Consider the following 18,331-nt stretch of genomic DNA (forward strand, 5'->3'; position numbering starts at 1 on the left):
ATCTTCATGAGCCGCTCTCAATTTCTCAAGATCTTGCTTCCTTTGAAGATAATCATAGGAAAGCTTTTCATGAGTTGTTGAGAGTGTTTCATGACAACTTTCAAGTTCCTCATACTTAACGTGAAGATTTTTTATGTCTTCAATTAAGGACTCAGATCGAGTCATTTCAGCACCAACAGATCATCGCTTTTGTCTAACAGTTTTTGAATATGTTCCATGGCTTTCTGTTGTTCAGTTGCAATTTTAGCAAGTGTTTTGTAGCTGGGTTTTGAACCACAATCAGAGTCATCGTCACTAGATGTTTGATAGTGAGTAGTGCGTGTGTTTACCTTGGCACCGCGTGCCATGAAGCAGTAGGTAGAAGCGGAGTAGTCCTTGTCATTTGCATCGGTGTCGGTGATGAAGTCATTGTCTTCAGTGTTGAAGATGGACTTGGCAACGTATGCTGTAGCCAGACTTGCGACGCCTGAATCGGACTCCTCCTCAGACTCCACCTCCGCCTCCTCAGAAGCGGACTCCTCCTCTGAATCCATTTCCTTGCCAACAAACGCACGTGCCTTGCCAGATGAGCTCTTCTTGTGTGATGAAGACTTTGAGGAAGACTTGGAAGAAGACTTTGAGTATTTCTTCTTCTTCTTGTCGTCAGAGTCATATTCCTTGCTCTTCTTCTTCTTTTTGTTCTCATTGTCCCACTGCGGACACTCAGAGATGAAGTGGCCAGGTTTCTTGCACTTGTGACATGTTTTCTTCTTGTAGTCGTGAGCAGAAGCTTCATCATTCCTTGAGCTTGATCGGGAAGACTTTCTGAAACCTTTCTTCTTGGTGAATTTTTGGAACTTCTTCACAAGCATAGCAAGTTCCCTTCCAATGTCTTCAGGATCATCCGAACTGCTGTCAGATTCTTCTTCAGATGAGGAGACAGCTTTTGCCTTCAAGGCACGAGTTCGCCCATAGTTTGGACCGTAGATATCTCTTTTCTCAGAAAGCTGAAACTCATGTGTGTTGAGCCTCTCAAGTATGTCAGACGGATCGAGTGTCTTGAAATCAGGACGTTCTTGAATCATCAGGGCTAGGGTGTCAAACGAACTATCAAGTGATCTCAGTAGTGTCTTGACGACTTCATGTTTGGTGATCTCAGTAGCGCCGAGGGCTTGAAGCTCATTTGTGATGTCAGTGAGTCGGTCAAATGTGAGCTGGACATTCTCATTGTCATTTCGCTTGAAGCGGTTGAAGAGGTTGCGAAGGACACTGATTCTCTGATCTCTCTGGGTTGAGATGCCTTCATTGACCTTGGAGAGCCAGTCCCAGACCAGCTTAGATGTTTCCAAAGCACTCACACGGCCATACTGTCCTTTGGTCAGATGACCACAGATGATATTCTTGGCAGTAGAGTCCAGTTGAACGAACTTCTTGACATCAGCAGCAGTGACACCTTCTCCAGCCTTGGGAACGCCGTTCTTGACGACATACCATAGGTCGACGTCAATGGCTTCAAGATGCATGCGCATCTTATTCTTCCAGTAGGGATATTCAGTTCCATCGAAGACGGGGCACGCAGCGGAGACTTTAATTATCCCTGCAGTCGACATAGCTAAAACTCCAGGTGGTTAAACCGAATCACACAGAACAAGGGAGCACCTTGCTCTGATACCAATTGAAAGTGCGTTATATCGACTAGAGGGGGGGTGAATAGGCGATTTTTATGAAAGACTTCAAAACGTGGAAGTTATGAAGACAAACGATAGAAATAAACCTATTACCCTGCAGCGGAAGGTAGACTACACTAGGCAAGCCATAGTCAAGTATTCAATGGAGTGAAAGCACAATGACTAATAGCAGCAATGTAGTAAGGATCAGGTAGGAAGATATTATGAAGCCAAACAGAAAACGCAGTCACTCAGTGAAGATAAAAGATAGTGCAATCATACAATGACTTCACAAGGAGTAACAGTAAGTAAAGGGAAGGGAAGATGAAACCAGTGACTCGTTGAAGACAATGATTTGTTGGACCAGTTCCAGTTGCTGTGACAACTGTACGTCTGGTTAGGGCGGCTAGGTATTTAAACCTTAGGACACACAGTCCCGGACACCCAGTCCTGAACACGCAGCTCAGGACACCCAGTCCTCACCGTATTCCCCTTGAGCTAAGGTCACACAGACCTCGCCCAATCACTCTGGTAAGTCTTCAAGGTAGACTCCCAAACCTTCACAGACTTCGTTCACCGGCAATCCACAATGTCTCTTGGATGCTCAGAACGCGACGCCTAACCGGCTGGAGGATGCACAGTCCTCAAGTGTAATAAGTCTTCAGATCACACAGACAAGAAGACTTAAGTGATGCCTAATTCTCTTTGGCTCTGGGTGGTTAGGGCTTTATCCTCGCAAGGAATTCTCTCTCAAAGGCTTCGAGGTGGGTTGCTCTCAAACGACAAAAGCCGTACTCTGAATCTGAGCAGCCAACCGTTTATGGTTGTAGGGGGTGGGCTATTTATAGCCACTTGGCAACCCGACCTGATTTGTCCGAAATGACCCTGGGTCACTAAGGAACTGACACGTGTTCCAACGGTCAGATTTCAAACTCACACGGCAACTTTACTTGGGCTACAAGCAAAGCTGACTTGTCCGACTCTGGACAAGATTCGCTCTCAAAGTCTTCACTCGAAGACATAGGTTTTGTTTAAGCATCACTTCAGTCATTCTGACTGGTTCTCTTGGACCCCACTTAACAGTACGGTGGTTCCTATGACTCAACAAAGAGGAAGAAAAAGAACTACGAAAGATCTAAGTCCTCGAGCTCCATAGGCTTCATGCGATGTCTTCTCTTGTCATAGTCTTCAATGTGAATATCTTCATATACCATCTTTGACTTCAATGTCTTCATACATTTTTAGGGGTCATCTCTGGTAGGAAAACCGAATCAATGAGGGACTTCTACCTGTGTTATCCTGCAATTCTCACAAACACATTAGTCCCTCAACTAGGTTTGTCATCAATACTCCAAAACCAACTAGGGGTGGCACTAGATGCACTTACACCAAGTGCCTGAAACTTGCCGGGCCACCAAGTCCGAGTCACCAAAACACCTCACCCGGCTTCGATTCATCTCCTTAGCCATCCGAAGACCGTGGAGCAAGGCCTCATACTCAGCTGCATTATTAGTGCAAGGGAACATCAACCTTAAAACATAACAAAATTTATCACCTCGTGGGGAAGCCAAAATAACTCCAGCCCCTGAACCTTCCAACTGCCTGGATCTATCAAAATGAATAGTTCAATATGTGTTATCCGGCCTTTCCTTAGGCATCTGCAACTCTGTCCAGTCATTAATGAAGTCCACAAGTGCTTGAGACTTGATAGCTGTCTGAGGCATATATTTCAAAACATGGGGTCCGAACTCAATGGCCCACTTGGTTGCACGTCCGGTTGCTTCTCTGTTTTGAAAAATATCCCCCAAAGGAGCAGAGTTGATCACAGTGAAAGGATGACCCAGAAAATAATGCTACAACTTGCAGCTGGCCATAAACACCCCATACACCACCTTCTGCCAATGTGGGTACCTTTGTTTGGACTCAATGAATACTTCACTGACGTAATAAACCGACCGCTGAATCGGGTACTCTTTGCCCATATCCTTTCTTTCAACAACAATCGCCACACTGACAGCTCGACTGTTAGCAGCAACATACAAAAGCAAGGGCTCCTTCTTAATAGGAGTTGCAAAAACTGGCGGCTCAGCCAATTGCTTTTTCAGTGCCTCAAACGCTTCATTAGCAGCATTACTCCAGACAAAGTTATCAGTTTTCTTCATCATCTGATACAGAGGGATGGCCTTCTCTCCCAGGCGGCTTATAAACCATCTCAATGCTGCAATATGACCCGCCAGGTGCTGAACATCATTAACACATGCCGTCTTAGCCAACGAAGTAATTTCCTTGATCTTCTCCGGGTTGGCCTCAATGCCATGCTCCGAGACCAGAAAACCCAAGAGCTTACTTGGTGGCACGCCAAAGACACATTTATCCAGGTTAAGCATCATTTTGTAAACCTGGAGATTGTCAGAGGTCTCCTTCAAATCATCTATCAAGGTCTCCTTCTGCCTGGATTTCACAACAATATCATCCACATAAGCATGAACATTGCGCCCAATCTGGCTATGAAGGCAATTCTGAACACACCGCTGATAAGTCGCCTAGGCACTATTGAGCCCAAAAGGCATAGACACATAACAGAAGGCTCCAAAGGGAGTGATGAAAGTTGTCTTCTCCTGGTCCTTAATCGCCATTTTGATCTGATGATAACCAGAGTAAGCATCCAAAAAACTCAAACGCTCACAACCCGCCGTAGCATTGATGATCTGATCAATACGAGGGAGAGCAAAAGGATCAGCCAAACAAGCTTTATTAAGGTCTGTATAATCCATGCACATACACCACGTGCCATTTTTCTTAAGCACCAGCACCGGGTTAGCCAACCACTCAGGATGAAAAACTTCAACAATGAACCTAGCCGCCAAGAGCCGGACCACTTCTTCACCAATGGCCTTACGCCTTTCTTCATTAAAACAACGAAGGAATTGCTTAACTAGCTTGAATTTTGGATCAACATTGAGAGTGTGCTTAGTGAGTTTTCCTCGGTACACCCGGCATGTCTGAAGTCTTCCATGCAAAGATGTCCCGATTCTCATGGATGAACTCGATGAGTGCGCTTTCCTATTTTGGATCCATATGAGCACTGATGCTAAACTGCTTGGGTGAGTCGCCTAGAAAAAAATCAACCAACTTAGTGTCATCGGCCGACTTAAACTTCAACACAGGTTCATGCTCAGTAGTTGGATTTTTCAAGGGGGTCATATCTGTCGGGTCAACATTGTCTTTGTAGAACTTCAACTCTTCTGTTGCACAAACAGACTCAGCATAAGCAGCGTCTCCTTCTTCACATTCCAAGGCTATCTTCCTGTTACTGTGCACCGTGATGGTGCCCTTATGACCCGGCATCTTGAGCTGCAGATAGACATAACGAGGTTGTGCCATAAATTTGGCGTAAGCCGGCCATCCAAACATGGCGTTATAAGGGCTCTTGATCTTAACAACCTCAAAGGTTAACTTTTCGGCCATGTAATCATGCTCATCACCAAAAGCCACCTCCAACATTATGTTACCCACTGGATACGCTGACTTACCAGGCACCACTCCATGAAAGACAGTAGAAGACGGCTTAAGATCTTTATCAGTCAATTCCATGTGGCGAAAAGTATCATAATAAAGGATATTGATACTGCTACCTCCGTCCATGAGCACTTCTGTAAATTTGTATCCTCCAACCTGAGGAGCTACCACCAAAGCCAGCTGACCCGGATTGTCAACCCGGGGCGGGTGATCCTCATGGTTCCATACAATAGGCTGCTCAGACCATCGCAAGTATCGAGGAACCACCGGCTCAACCACATTCACTCCTCTCTTATGAATATTTTGATCTCGTTTGCATAAACTGGCAGTGAACACATGATACTGACCACTATTCAGTTGATTAGGGTTGCTCTGATAACCACATTGTTGCTGCTGATTGCCTTGGTTAGACTGCTGGTTAAAACCACCTTGACTGCCTTGGCCCTGGAATCCAGAATTTGAACTGTGCCCCTGTGAGCCTGATCCTGACCCGTCGTGCAGGCCATTATGGTCCTGGTGAAAACCATAATTTTGGTTGTCGATGTCAAAACCGGCGGATCTCGGGTAGGGGGTCCCGAACTGTGCGTCTAGGCCGGATGGTAACAGGAGACAGGGGACACTTTGTTTTACCCAGGTTCGGGCCCTCTCGATGGAGGTAATACCCTACTCCTGCTTGATTAATATTGATGATATGGGTAGTACAAGAGTAGATCTACCACAAGATCAAGGAGGCTAAACCCTAGAAGCTAGCTTATGGTATGATTGTTGTGTATGGAGTTGATTGCCTATGGACTACAACCCTCCGGTTTATATAGGCACCGGATAGGGTTAGGGTTACACAGAGTCGGTTACAATGGTAGGAGATCTAGAATATCCGCATTGCCAAGCTTGCCTTCCATGCCAAGGAAAGTCCCATCCGGACACTGGATGAAGTCTTCAATCTTGTATCTTCATAGTCCAGGAGTCCAGCCGAAGGTATAGTCTGGCTACCCGAACACCCCCTAATCCAGGACTCCCTCAGTAGCCCCTGAACCAGGCTTCAATGACGACGAGTCCGGCGCGCAAATTGTCTTCGGCATTGCAAGGCGGGTTCCTCCTCCAAGTCCTTCATAGAAGATTTGTAAACACCAAGAGTAGTGTCCGGTTCTGCAAAATAAGCTTCCACATATTGCCATAGAGAGAATAATATTAATCACAAATCAAATATGCTGACATATTCCGCAGTGCACTATCACACTACGGCCAAGTCCTTTACTCGAATCGTTTTTACTTTTCCACCTCAGCATGTTTTGCGAGGCGGTTTCCTTGGTACGTCTTGTCAAAGCAGAGATCGTGTGCCCCCTCTTTATGGGATTCTCATCAATACGGACGTGGGTAACCCAATCATGCCCGTTAGCATGTTTTCTCAATTAAAGGTGAGTCCCAAACAGTTGCGGGGAGGGCTCCTGGTGTTCAACCTCTTATAAAGAGACCAAGGACTTACTCCTTTTTCCAATCTCAAACGAGTTCGCCCGTCGCCTCGAGTTCCAACACCCTAGGCTTCAGATTCCAGGCGCTTCGAACCTTCGACAATGTCCGGTTCCGACCTTCATGGCCGATGGATTCCCTCCTCCGTCACGGAGGAGGATGTGCTAAAGTTGAGAGAGGCTAAGTTCTTGACCGCCGAAATTCCACATAGGTTGCCTGCTCAAGGGCAGGCTATTCCCAATCCCCAGCCCGGTGAGAGCGTAGTGTTCATGTCTCACTTCCTTCGGGGGTTAGGCTTCCCGATGGATCCCTTCGTGAGGGGCTGCTGTTTTATTACGGGCTGGAATTTCGTGACTTAGCTCCGGAGTCCATCCTCCACATTTCCTCATTCATCGTTTTGTGCGAAGCGTTCCTCCGCGTTACTCCTCACTTTGGATTATGGCTCAAGACTTTTGGAGTGGAGCCAAAGATGATCGAGGGACGGCACGCAGAGTGCGGAGGTGCTGTTGTAAGTAAGAATGATGATGCTCCATGGCCCGAGGGCTCCTTTCAAGAGGAGCTCGGCTTGTGGCAATGAGAATGGTTCTATATCACCGCTCCCAGGAGCGCCAAGTGGGCGGCGCCTCCTGCCTTTCGCTCGGGTCCCCCGTCACGGCTAGCGTCATGTGTCAAGAAAGGATTAGATTGGGGTTTACCCAAAGACGTGCCCCTGTTACAGGGCCGAATTAAGGATCTCTTGGAAGGAAACCTCAGTTTGGTCAAGGTGACGCAGGTCATGCTGATTCGCCGAATATTACCCGGCAAACGACGCTCCCTCCGCCTGTGGGAGTTTAATCCAGAGGGACCGCGAGCTCTCCAGAACTTTATGGGTGCAACGCCCGCGGAGATGTATAGATTGTTCTTCGGATCACAAGAGATGTGTCCAGACTTAACTAAGGACGCAGGCCTAAGCTGCAATCGCCCGGATACTCAAGTAAGCAACCTTGTGCCCGGACCTTCTATCCATATAATTGTCATAAACTTTCCCCTGAAAGAGCCGTCCTTTTAAACAGGAGTGGATAGCGAAGGCAAAGCTGATCAGGTGTTCGGCTCCCCTTCCTGAAACCAGGCCGGATCCCGTGCTGGTCAGGATGCTGGAGATAATGCCTTTGGAGGGGGAGGACAAGGAAACTATGGCCCCCTCGAAGGAGGCTGCTCCGAAGGGAGGAACTGACAATTCCTCTCCTAAGGGGAAGAAGAGAGCCGCCTCTGATGACCCGGAAACCATGGCCTCAAAACGGGGGAGAAAATCCTCGCCAGAGGGTCTGACGTCGGGGAGTTCCTCGACCGGACTACGCCCTCAAGGGGATCAGCCCTCCAGCGAGCCATAAGCGGAGAAAAGATTTTCCTTTTGAGGGATGACAGAAATCCTTGATTTTATTTCTAAGAAGATTAACCGAAATTTTACCTTGTAGCTCGGACCTCAGCCCTTCGCAGCAGAGCTCGTCTTCGGGGGATCTTCTTCCGGAGATGATGGAGAGCGGGACGCCTCCCCCTGCCGTGCCGCCCAGCAAGGCGGGCGACCCTAAGGTGTCGTCGTGGAGGGTTTCTCCGAATCCGGCAGGGGCGGAAGATAGCTATGTGGCCCCCCGAGGTTCTCCGCGTCCGGCCTTCGAAAGAGGTCATAGGGCAAGTCCGGCACCGTCTGGTGCTCGGTCGGAGGAACTAAAGATTCTGCTGGGGCGAGCTTCTATCTTAGAAGAGCACCGTGCATTGATGGGCACGGTGATTGAAAGGATTTCATCCACAGAAAGCGGATTGCATGAGGCCGTCAAAAGTTTACTGACGGGTTTTGAGGTACGTTAGATAATGTACACTTTTGTCAGTTGCGCATAAATAAGATGCGCCCTATGTAGATAGTAGCCCCTGAGACTCTGCGTGTTGTCAAGAAATGACGGCACGCAGAGGATCATAATCCCAGGTCTAAGATGTCGCCTTTGAATGTAGGTGGCAAGGTGTCCGGAATCAGGCCGAACTGATGATGTGGCCGAACTAAAGCGGCAACTGGACGTGGCAGATGCCGACATCGCGCTTGTCAACAAGTGGCTTGATGAGGCTCAAGGTATGTAATTCTTCGCGCGGCATTAGTTAAGAGTAGCTTCATGCTAGTGTCTTACAGTGTGTGTGCTTGACGCAGATGGTACGGCCGCCATGGAGAATCTTAGGGCAGAACTTGCCCGAGCTAAGGAGCAAGCCAGAAAAAGCGATGCGGCTGCCGAGATGGCCCTTGAAGAGCTGAGAGCCGAACAGGCTGCTCACTGCCGAAGCAAAGAAGAGATGACCGAGATGGCCGAGAAGTTAAAGAGCGCTGCAGACCGTTGGAAACTTCTTGAGAAAGAAGACCGGGCGAGACAGACGGACTTAGAGAAGGCCGTTGCCGATGCCAAGGACGCTCGCTCTGCGATGAGAGCTGCGAAAGAGGAGCTGCGTCAGGCCGAACAGATTGCGGCTGGAAAGCCCTTTATGCTGCGGAGGAAGTTTTGTGATCCGAAGTTTGCTCTGTTGGACCGGATGTGGAGTGTGGAGGACACCTATCTGGATTTGGCAGCAAGTGCTGCTGATGCGACCGAACACTTTCGAGATCTAGAAGATCGCGAAGTGGAAAAGCTTTTCTGGTCATAGTTCCACAATCCAGAGCTTTCACTAGCAGTGGACGATCGCCTGGCCCAATGGGCCAAACTGAATAGATTGTCCGGACTCGCCATGAAGTACGTCGTGGGTCATCTGTGGCCTGGGAGATTGGAGCCGAAGAGTTATTTCAGCTTGGTGCAGCAATTCCTTGACGCGGTGCCGTGTACAAATGCAATGAAGAGGTCAGCATGCATAGAGGGCGCACGGATGGCTCTTGCCCGTGTTAAGACATACTGGGCAGAGATGGAGACCACCGTTGTTGCATCCCGAGATTCGGACAAAAGCCGAGTACCCTTCGAGCACTATTTTCAGGAAGTTCTTGAAGGCGCTCGTGTAATAGAGACGCAGTGCCCGAAAGATGCTATGTTATGATAGCATATGTAATTATAAAGTAATATTTTGATAAATTGTAGTGGCCTTTTTTATACTTGTGCCTCCAAGTATTGTTAACACCTTCTATGCGGCCGTTTTAAGATATATGTATATATATGTATATATATAGGATCTGAAAGATGGCAGTCGTTGGCTTCAGCCCCCACGCACATAGTGTGGGGGTGCTCGCAGAAGACGCATTTTCACACTTAACCCAACGTCTTGGTCCTACAAAGGAGGTGATAGCGCAGCGGGCCAGGCAACCGGACTATAATGCTTTAACACTTTCACTTAGCCATAGGAGTTTGAAAATGAGACTCTTTAGGTAGCTCCTTGGTGGCAACTGTGCTCGTCCGAATTTGGGTTTATATAGGCACCGGATAGGGTTAGGGTTACACAGAGTCGGTTACAATGGTAGGAGATCTAGAATATCCGCATCGCCAAGCTTGCCTTCCACGCCAAGGAAAGTCCCATCCGGACACGGGACGAAGTCTTCAATCTTGTATCTTCATAGTCCAGGAGTCCGGCCGAAGGTATAGTCTGGCTACCCGAACACCCCCTAATCCAGGACTCCCTCATTGGTACTCCTTCATGATGAAGCAATCTTTCCACATATGGGTAGACGGCTTATCCGGGGTGCTATGCTTTGGGCAAGGCTGATTCATCACTGCCTCAATATTGAACCTTGGCCCTCCAATCCGGGGTACGAATGGCTTCCCCTTACGACGTTGATTATTGTTCTGAGCATTGGTATTAGCCACAAAGTCTGAACCGCCGTCTGCCTTGCGCTTACTATTATTACCTTGACTCATCGTATTGGGCTACTGCCCCTTTCCATTTCTATTCTTCTTCCCCTTTCCAGCCTTTTCCTCATCAGATTTTGGATCCTTGGTACTATCCAAGTCGGCGTATTTGACAAGAGCCGCCATGAGCTCCCACATATCATTACAGTGGCGCTTAAGCCGCCCCAGCTTCTATTTGAGGGGAAGGAAACGACAGTTCTTCTCTAACATGAGGACAACTGAGCCGACGTTAATACTGTCTAAGGAGTGAATAATGGTTGAGATCCGGCGCACCCAATGGGTCGTTGACTCGCCTTCGCCCTGGATGCAAGTGTTCAAGTCAAGAATCGACATGGGCAGTTTGCATGTATCCTTAAAATTCTGAATGAGACGGGACTTCAATTCCGCCCATGATCTAATGGAATTGGCGGGTAATCCCTTCAACCAGTTACGAGCTGGCCATCCAACATCATGGTGAAATATTTAGCACATGTAGCATCACTAACGTCCAGCATCTCCATGGCCATCTCATAGCTTTCAATCCAAGCCTCAAGGGGCTGATCCGCCGTGTAATTAGGCACCTTGCGAGGTCCCTTAAAATCCTTGGGCAGATGCTCATTGAGCAAAGCCGGTACTAGGAACGGTACACCAAGGGTTCTAGAGGTCACTCCAGCCCCCATGGACACCGATGGGTAAACCAGAGATCGTTGTTGAGCCGCCAGCTCAGCCTCTCGACGTGCCCTGCTTTGATCCACCAAAACCTGAACATTGTTATCCGCACGCGCCAAGTCATGCTATAGGATCGAGAAGAGGTGTCTAGAGGGGGGGGGGGTGAATAGACTCTTAGCAAGAAAATGTGCAGTTTTTTATTTCTTTAACTTGAAGTGGAGTTCTGGCACAAGTTTGAACATTCACAATACATATCAAGCAAGCATTTCAAGAGTATATGAGCCGTGGAAAGTAAATCATGCAATTTGCAAGAATGTAAAGGGATGGGATTAGAGTGTGCAAACGCAAGTGGAGACATGAAGATTTTTGGCGTGGTTCTGATAGGTGGTGCTATCGTACATCCACGTTGCTGGAGACTTCAACCCACGAAGGGTAACGGTTGCGCGAGTCCATGGAGGGCTCCACCCACGAAGGGTCCACGAAAAAGCAACCTTGTCTATCCCACCATGGCCGTCGCCCACGAAGGACTTGCCTCACTAGGGTAGATCTTCATGAAGTAGGCAATCTCCTTGCCCATACAAACTCCTTGGTTCAACTCCACAATCTTGACGGAGGCTCCCAAGTGACACCTAGCCAATCTAGGAGACACCACTCTCCAAGAGGTAAGAAATGGTGTGTTGGTGATGAACTCCTTGCTCTTGTGCTTCAAATGATAGTCTCCCCAACACTCAGCTCTCTCTCTCTCATAGGATTGGATTTGGTAGAAAGATGATTTGAGTGGAAAGCAACTTGGGGAAGGCTAGAGATAAAGATTTATGTGGTTGGAATGGAATATCTTGACCTCAACACAAGTGTAGGTGGTTTTCCCTCAGAAAATGTATGTTGGAAGTGTAGGCATGTTCTGATGGCTCTCTCACTTCATGAAGAGTGGGTGGAGGGGTATATATAGGCTCCACACAAAATCTAACCGTTACACACAAATCACCAAACTCGATGGGATTGAATCATACAACTCGGTCAGACCGACTTAGTTCATAATGTGACCGTGAGGGTTTTTGGTGGGACCGACTTGATCAACTCGGTGGGACTGATGTGCTAGGGTTAGGGTAAAGACCCATCTCAGTTGGACCAATTACACAAACTCGGTGGAACTGATTTTGGTAATAAGCCAAACAGAGAGTTGGCCAGGCAAACTTGGTGGAGCCGATTACATATTTCGGTGAGACCAAAATTGATGTAATAGGCAACAGAGAGTTTGCAAGCCCATTTCGGTGAGATCGAGATCCCATTGATGAGACCGAATTGACTAGGGTTTCTGGCAGTGGCTTATGTCAAGTGAACTCGGTGGCGCCGGATAGATAAAATTGGTGGGGCCGAGTTTGACTTTTGGTTTGGGACATATTTGGATGTGAGAAAATAGTTGAGGGTTGTGGAGCATATCACTAAGCACTTTGAGAAAGCAAGCCATTAAGGAACACCTCACCCCTCTTAATAGTATTGGCTTTCCTATGGACTCAATGTGATCTTGGATCACTAAAATGAAAAATGTAGAGTCTTGTGCTTTGAGCTTGAGCCAATCCTATGTCCTCAACATCTTGAAGGGGTTGCACATCCTCTAGTCCATGCCACTCCACTGTTGGACTTATCTGAAATATGCTAGATGAAAATATTAGTCCAACAAGAGATATGTTGACATTAATTACCAAAATCACCCGGGGAGCACTTGTGCTTTCAATCTCCCCCTTTTTGGTAATTGATGACAACATACATCAAAGCTTTAGATAAAGATATAGAGAATAACAAGTAAAGCTTTGGAAGGATATGTAACATGCATAGGCTCCCCCTATATGTATGCAATCATGTAAATATGGAATATAAGAATATGTGAATGCACAACATGACAGAGCAAGCAATTTGTTACATGTATCTTGTCTATGTTCATCAGAGCAAAAGATGTAAATATAGGGAATGCACCTTCATGCTAATGAGTCCTTGCAAACAGTATGTACATCAGCAAGAAGTCCTCATGCACATGAGTGTGATGCATATATTACCTTGTGGTCTTGAGTTGTCTTAGGAAGGAATGAACCTGAGTAAACAAGGTTAGATAACACAGATACATCTACTAGTTAGAGCAAACAAAGAAACCACAAGAATACCAAGACTGGGATGACATGTAGAGAGTGAGTACTGAGTACTCTATTGGATATAGACATGTCCCCAAAGGTAAAGATGTGCAATGAATTCAAGGATTTACTTCCCTTAGATGTCTTGCTCCCCCTGAATCTAGCTTGGGATACTGGGAGAAGATAGGGAACAGAAAAACAGAGCTAATGCAAACAATCAACTATGAACATGTCTTTCCCCTCTTAAAGACATGTGACTTATCTCCTCTTGATCACCAAGCATCTGGGTTTCTTACACTCTCCCCTGAGTATTCTCTCCCCCTATAGAAATGATTAGGCTTTGATGTGATCTCTCTCTCCCCCTTTGACATCAATTTCCAAGAAGGGTTCTTCTAGATTTTTGGTACAAATCGGTTTGGTCCTTGAGTCACAAAGAAAAGCAGCAAGTCGAATGTGATGCTGGTAGAGGAAAGAATTGAGTGGAGCTGGAGCAAAAAGGATGCAGGAACAGGTGGCAAGCTGTCTTTCCTGTAGTGAAATCGGTAGCACCGAGTTGTGTGCTTCGGTGGCGCCGAAAGGATTCGGTTGGACCAAAGGAAACAAACCGGTGTGACCGAGTTCATCATAGTGAAAACACTTGTCACCTCAGCTCACTAGGGAGGTAAAATCTCACAAGGATTTGCAAGGAATTGGATGTAGGGAATGCAGAACAAAACAAGGAAAAGAAAATCTAGATGAAGTAAAAAAAAGGAAACACGAGAGAACTTCATCTAGAATTGGGCGGTGACAAAGTCACCTATGTTAGAGTATATTGACTGAGGAGTCAAGTAAGAACACTTGATCGTAGGTCATACTCATCGTTTAAGCTCAAAATGGGGTTACCATCTTTCGTTTTAGCATTTGATGTATTGACATCTTGTTGAGTTACTTTGACCTATCACTTGAGGTTAAGCTTCTCTAAGATGGAATGACATACCTTGGGTGGTGGTGTTGATCCTAGTCATGTAGTCGAACTTGTGTGAGTTGCTCGAGGTTAATGTAGTTCATCAAGAGTTGAGAGCACCACTTGTAATTTGAGTTAATCTACCTACATGGGTTAGTTTTTCAAGGAAGAGCACTTGTGTATCCAAAATGACAATCATGAAAATTTATACATATAATTTGTCAAAGGATATGTTGAAGGGTCTCGTGCTTCCTTGTCATCAACCACCGTATTGTAGAGACTTGGTGATGTAGAGATTGCTCAAGATGTGAGAGAGTTGCAATCTCATAGATTTAGATTCATCCAAGTACCTACAAGGGTTAGATAACATGCAAGGGTTCAAATATATCCAAGACATATGAATATCATCATAAGAGAAATATCAAGGATTTGTCATAGATTCATGCCTTGCATGTATCCAAATGGAGTTTCTACTCCAAGTTTGAAGCATCAAAGATGTTCAATTCACCTCTCAAGCGGCAAAAGACTTTCTCATAAAGTGGTTTGGTGAATATATCCGCCAATTGCTTATCGGTATGAACATGCTTAAGATCAATGTCCACTTTAGCAACATGATCTCGAATGAAATGATGACGAACTTCAATATGCTTAGTTCGAGAATGTTGCACAGGATTGTGAGCAATATTAATAGCACTCTCATTGTCACAAAGCAATGGAACATGTTTCACATTGATCCCATAATCTTTAAGAATTTGGGTCATCCATAGTAATTGAGCACAACATGAACCGGCGGCAATGTATTCCGCTTCGGCGGTGGATAAGGATACCGAGTTTTGTTTCTTGGAAGACCAAGACACAAGAGATCTACCAATAAATTGACAAGTACCCGAAGTGGAATTTCTATCAACCTTGTCTCCGGCATAGTCCGAGTCGGAATAACCAACAAGATCAAAATATGACCTCTTAGGATACCAAATGCCAAAATTTAGTGTATGTATTAAGTATCTCACTATCCTTTTCACAGCCTTAAGATGACATTCTTTGGGGGCCGCTTGATATCGTGCACACATGCACACACTTAGCATAATATCGGGACGACAGGTACATAGATATAACAATGAACCGATCATAGAGCGATAAATTTTTTGATCAAACGGTTCACCATCCTTAGTCAAGTCAAGACGTCCACTAGTAGGCATGGGAGTTTCCATACCTTTGCTTTCTTGCATGTTGAACATCTTGAATAAGTCATTGGTGTACTTAGTTTGAGAGACAAAGGTGCCTTCCTTAGTTTGCTTGATTTGCAAACCAAGAAAGAACTTGAGTTCACTCATCATAGACATCTCAACTTCTCCGACATTAGCTTTCCAAACTTGTCACTATAAGGAGGGTTAGTTGAGCCAAATATGATATCATCAACATAAATTTGGCATACAAATAACTCACCATTAACCCTTTTAGTAAAAAGAGTAGAATCTATTTTTCCAATTTCAAAGCCTTTTTCAATAAGGAACTTAATCAAGCATTTATACCACACTCTAGGAGCTTGTTTAAGACCATGAAGGGCTTTGTGAAGTTTGTAAACATGATCGGGTTTCTTAGGATTGACAAAGCTGGGAGGTTGTTTAACATAAACTTCCTCCTCAATTTCACCGTTTAGAAAAGCACTTTTAATGTCCATTTGGTATAAAGTGATATCATGGTGATTAGCATAGGCAAGTAAGATGCGGGTGGACTCAAGTCTAGCAACGGGGGTGTATGTCTCACCATAGTCCATACCTTCGACTTGAGTGTAGCCTTGGGCGACTAGACAAGCTTTGTTGTGGACCACTTGACCGTCTTCATCTTGCTTGTTGCGAAACACCCATTTGGTACCGATGATGTTGTGGTTGTTGTCAGGCTTCTCGACCAATGTCCACACTTGATTTCTCTCAAAGTTGTGTAGCTCTTCATGCACGACATTTATCCAATCCGGATCTTCCAATGCTTCTTCAACCTTCATAGGTTCAATGCTAGAGATGAATGAATAATGTTCACAAAAGTTAGCCAAATGAGTTTTAGAGCGAGTGATTCTCCCGGTTTGGATATCATTGTAGATTTGCTCGATGGGATGGTCTTTGGCGACTCTTGCTTGAACTCGTGGAAGCTTTTGCTTGGGTCGGGGAGGTCTTCATCATCATCATCATCATCATCTTCTTCTTCTTCTTCTTCTTGGCCTTCTTCATTATTGACGTTGTCGTTCTCTTGTCATGGTGGAGAAGGTGGTTGATGAGGTTCATCTTGGTGTACGTCCTCGTTTTCTTCGTCTTGGTGTGTACCACTCGTGGATGCTTCCAAGTCAACTCTTGGTTCACCTTGTCGTGAGGTGGAAGTTTCCACTTGGACGGACGAGGTACTCTCCTTTACCTCTGTTGGACTAATCTTGCCGATAGACGAGTCTTGAATTGCTTCCGAAGGGTCTTTGTCTCCTACATCAATTGGCAATTGCTCTACTTGCGGGCCGTTAGATTCATCAAACTTCACATCTACCGTTTCTTCAACCTTTCGGGTGAAATTGTTGTAGACCTGGTAAGTGTGAGAGTTTGAGCCATAACCAAGTAGGAAACCTTCATGAGATTTAGGAGCAAATTTAGAACGACAATGCTTATCAAGAATGTAGCACTTTGAGCCAAATATTTGAAAGTATCCAACTTGGGGTTTGTTACCGGTGAGGAGCTCGTATGCCGTCTTGCCGACTAGCTTGTGAAGATAGAAGCGATTTGTTGCATGACAAGCTATCTCAACCACTTCTACCCAAAAGTGTTTTGGAGTCTTATACTCATCAAGCATCGTTCTAGCCATCTCAATAAAAGTTCGGTTCTTCCTCTCAACAACTCCATTTGGTTGAGGCGTGTACGTAGTCGAGAACTCATGTGAGATCCCTTCTTCGTCAAGAAAGGTATCCACATTGGCGTTCTTGAACTCCGTTTCGTTGTCGCTGCGAACCTTCTTGATCTTCACTTCAAATTGATTTTGGGCCTTCCTAGCAAAGTTCTTGAAGATCTTTTGGACGTGCGATTTATCATCAAGAAAGAACACCCATGTAAATCTTGAAAAATCATCAACTATAACCAGACCGAATGAGTTACCACCGGGACTTTTATAGGCATTGGGACCAAAAAGATCCATATGAAGTAGCTCGAGCGGTCTTCTTGTGGTCATAATGTTCTTCACGGGGTGACTTCCTCCAACTTGTTTTCCTGCTTGACAAACACTACAAAGTCTATCCTTGTCAAATATAACATCTTTTACTCCAAGGATATGATCACATTTAATAAGCTTATAAAGATTTCACATGCCCACATGACCTAGCCTTCTATGCCACAACCATCCTTTAGAAGATTTAGCAATTAAGCTAGTTCTAGGTTGAGCTTTTTTAGTGAAATCAACAATGTAAAGATCACCTCTACATATACCAGTAAAGACCATTTTATGGTTATCTCTATGAAACACTTGGCAATTTACTTCAGTAAATAGGACATTGAAACCAAAGTCAGCAAGTCTAGATACGGAAAGTAAATTGTAACCAAGAGATTCAACGAGCATAACATTTTGTATGGAGCTATCATGTGAGATGGCCACCTTACCAAGGCCAACCACCTTACCCTTTGAGTTATCATCGAAAGTGACATACTTTCGAGGGCCGTTGTTTTCAGCAAGCTCACGAAACATATCTTTGTCTCCGGTCATATGATCAGTACATCCACTCTCAAGGACCCATTCCTTTCCTCCAGCCATGTAGCCGCGAAGATTAGCCATAAGACCAAAGTGTCTCATCGCATCATCAAGATCATAGTCACTATCATCATGCTCATCATAGTATCCATGTCCAACATCGTCATGTGATGGATCAACTCCTAAAGAGGGTAATTCATTAGAAGCATGACCGTAACAATGTTCATCTCCATGGATTCTAATGACTTCGGAAATGATATTGCTAATAATTCCAACGTCTCCTTTTGCACTCGTAAGATTAGTAAGCTCAAATAAGCAATCACCAAACTTGGTATCATTGGAACTCATCTTACTCAAGGCAATAGACTTATGAAGAATCTTATCTAGAATTTTCAAGGAATAATTTGGGAATCGTTCCTCAAG

The sequence above is a fragment of the Triticum aestivum genome, chromosome 6A (genome assembly GCF_018294505.1).
Source record: "Triticum aestivum cultivar Chinese Spring chromosome 6A, IWGSC CS RefSeq v2.1, whole genome shotgun sequence".
Taxonomy (NCBI): Eukaryota; Viridiplantae; Streptophyta; class Magnoliopsida; order Poales; family Poaceae; genus Triticum; species Triticum aestivum.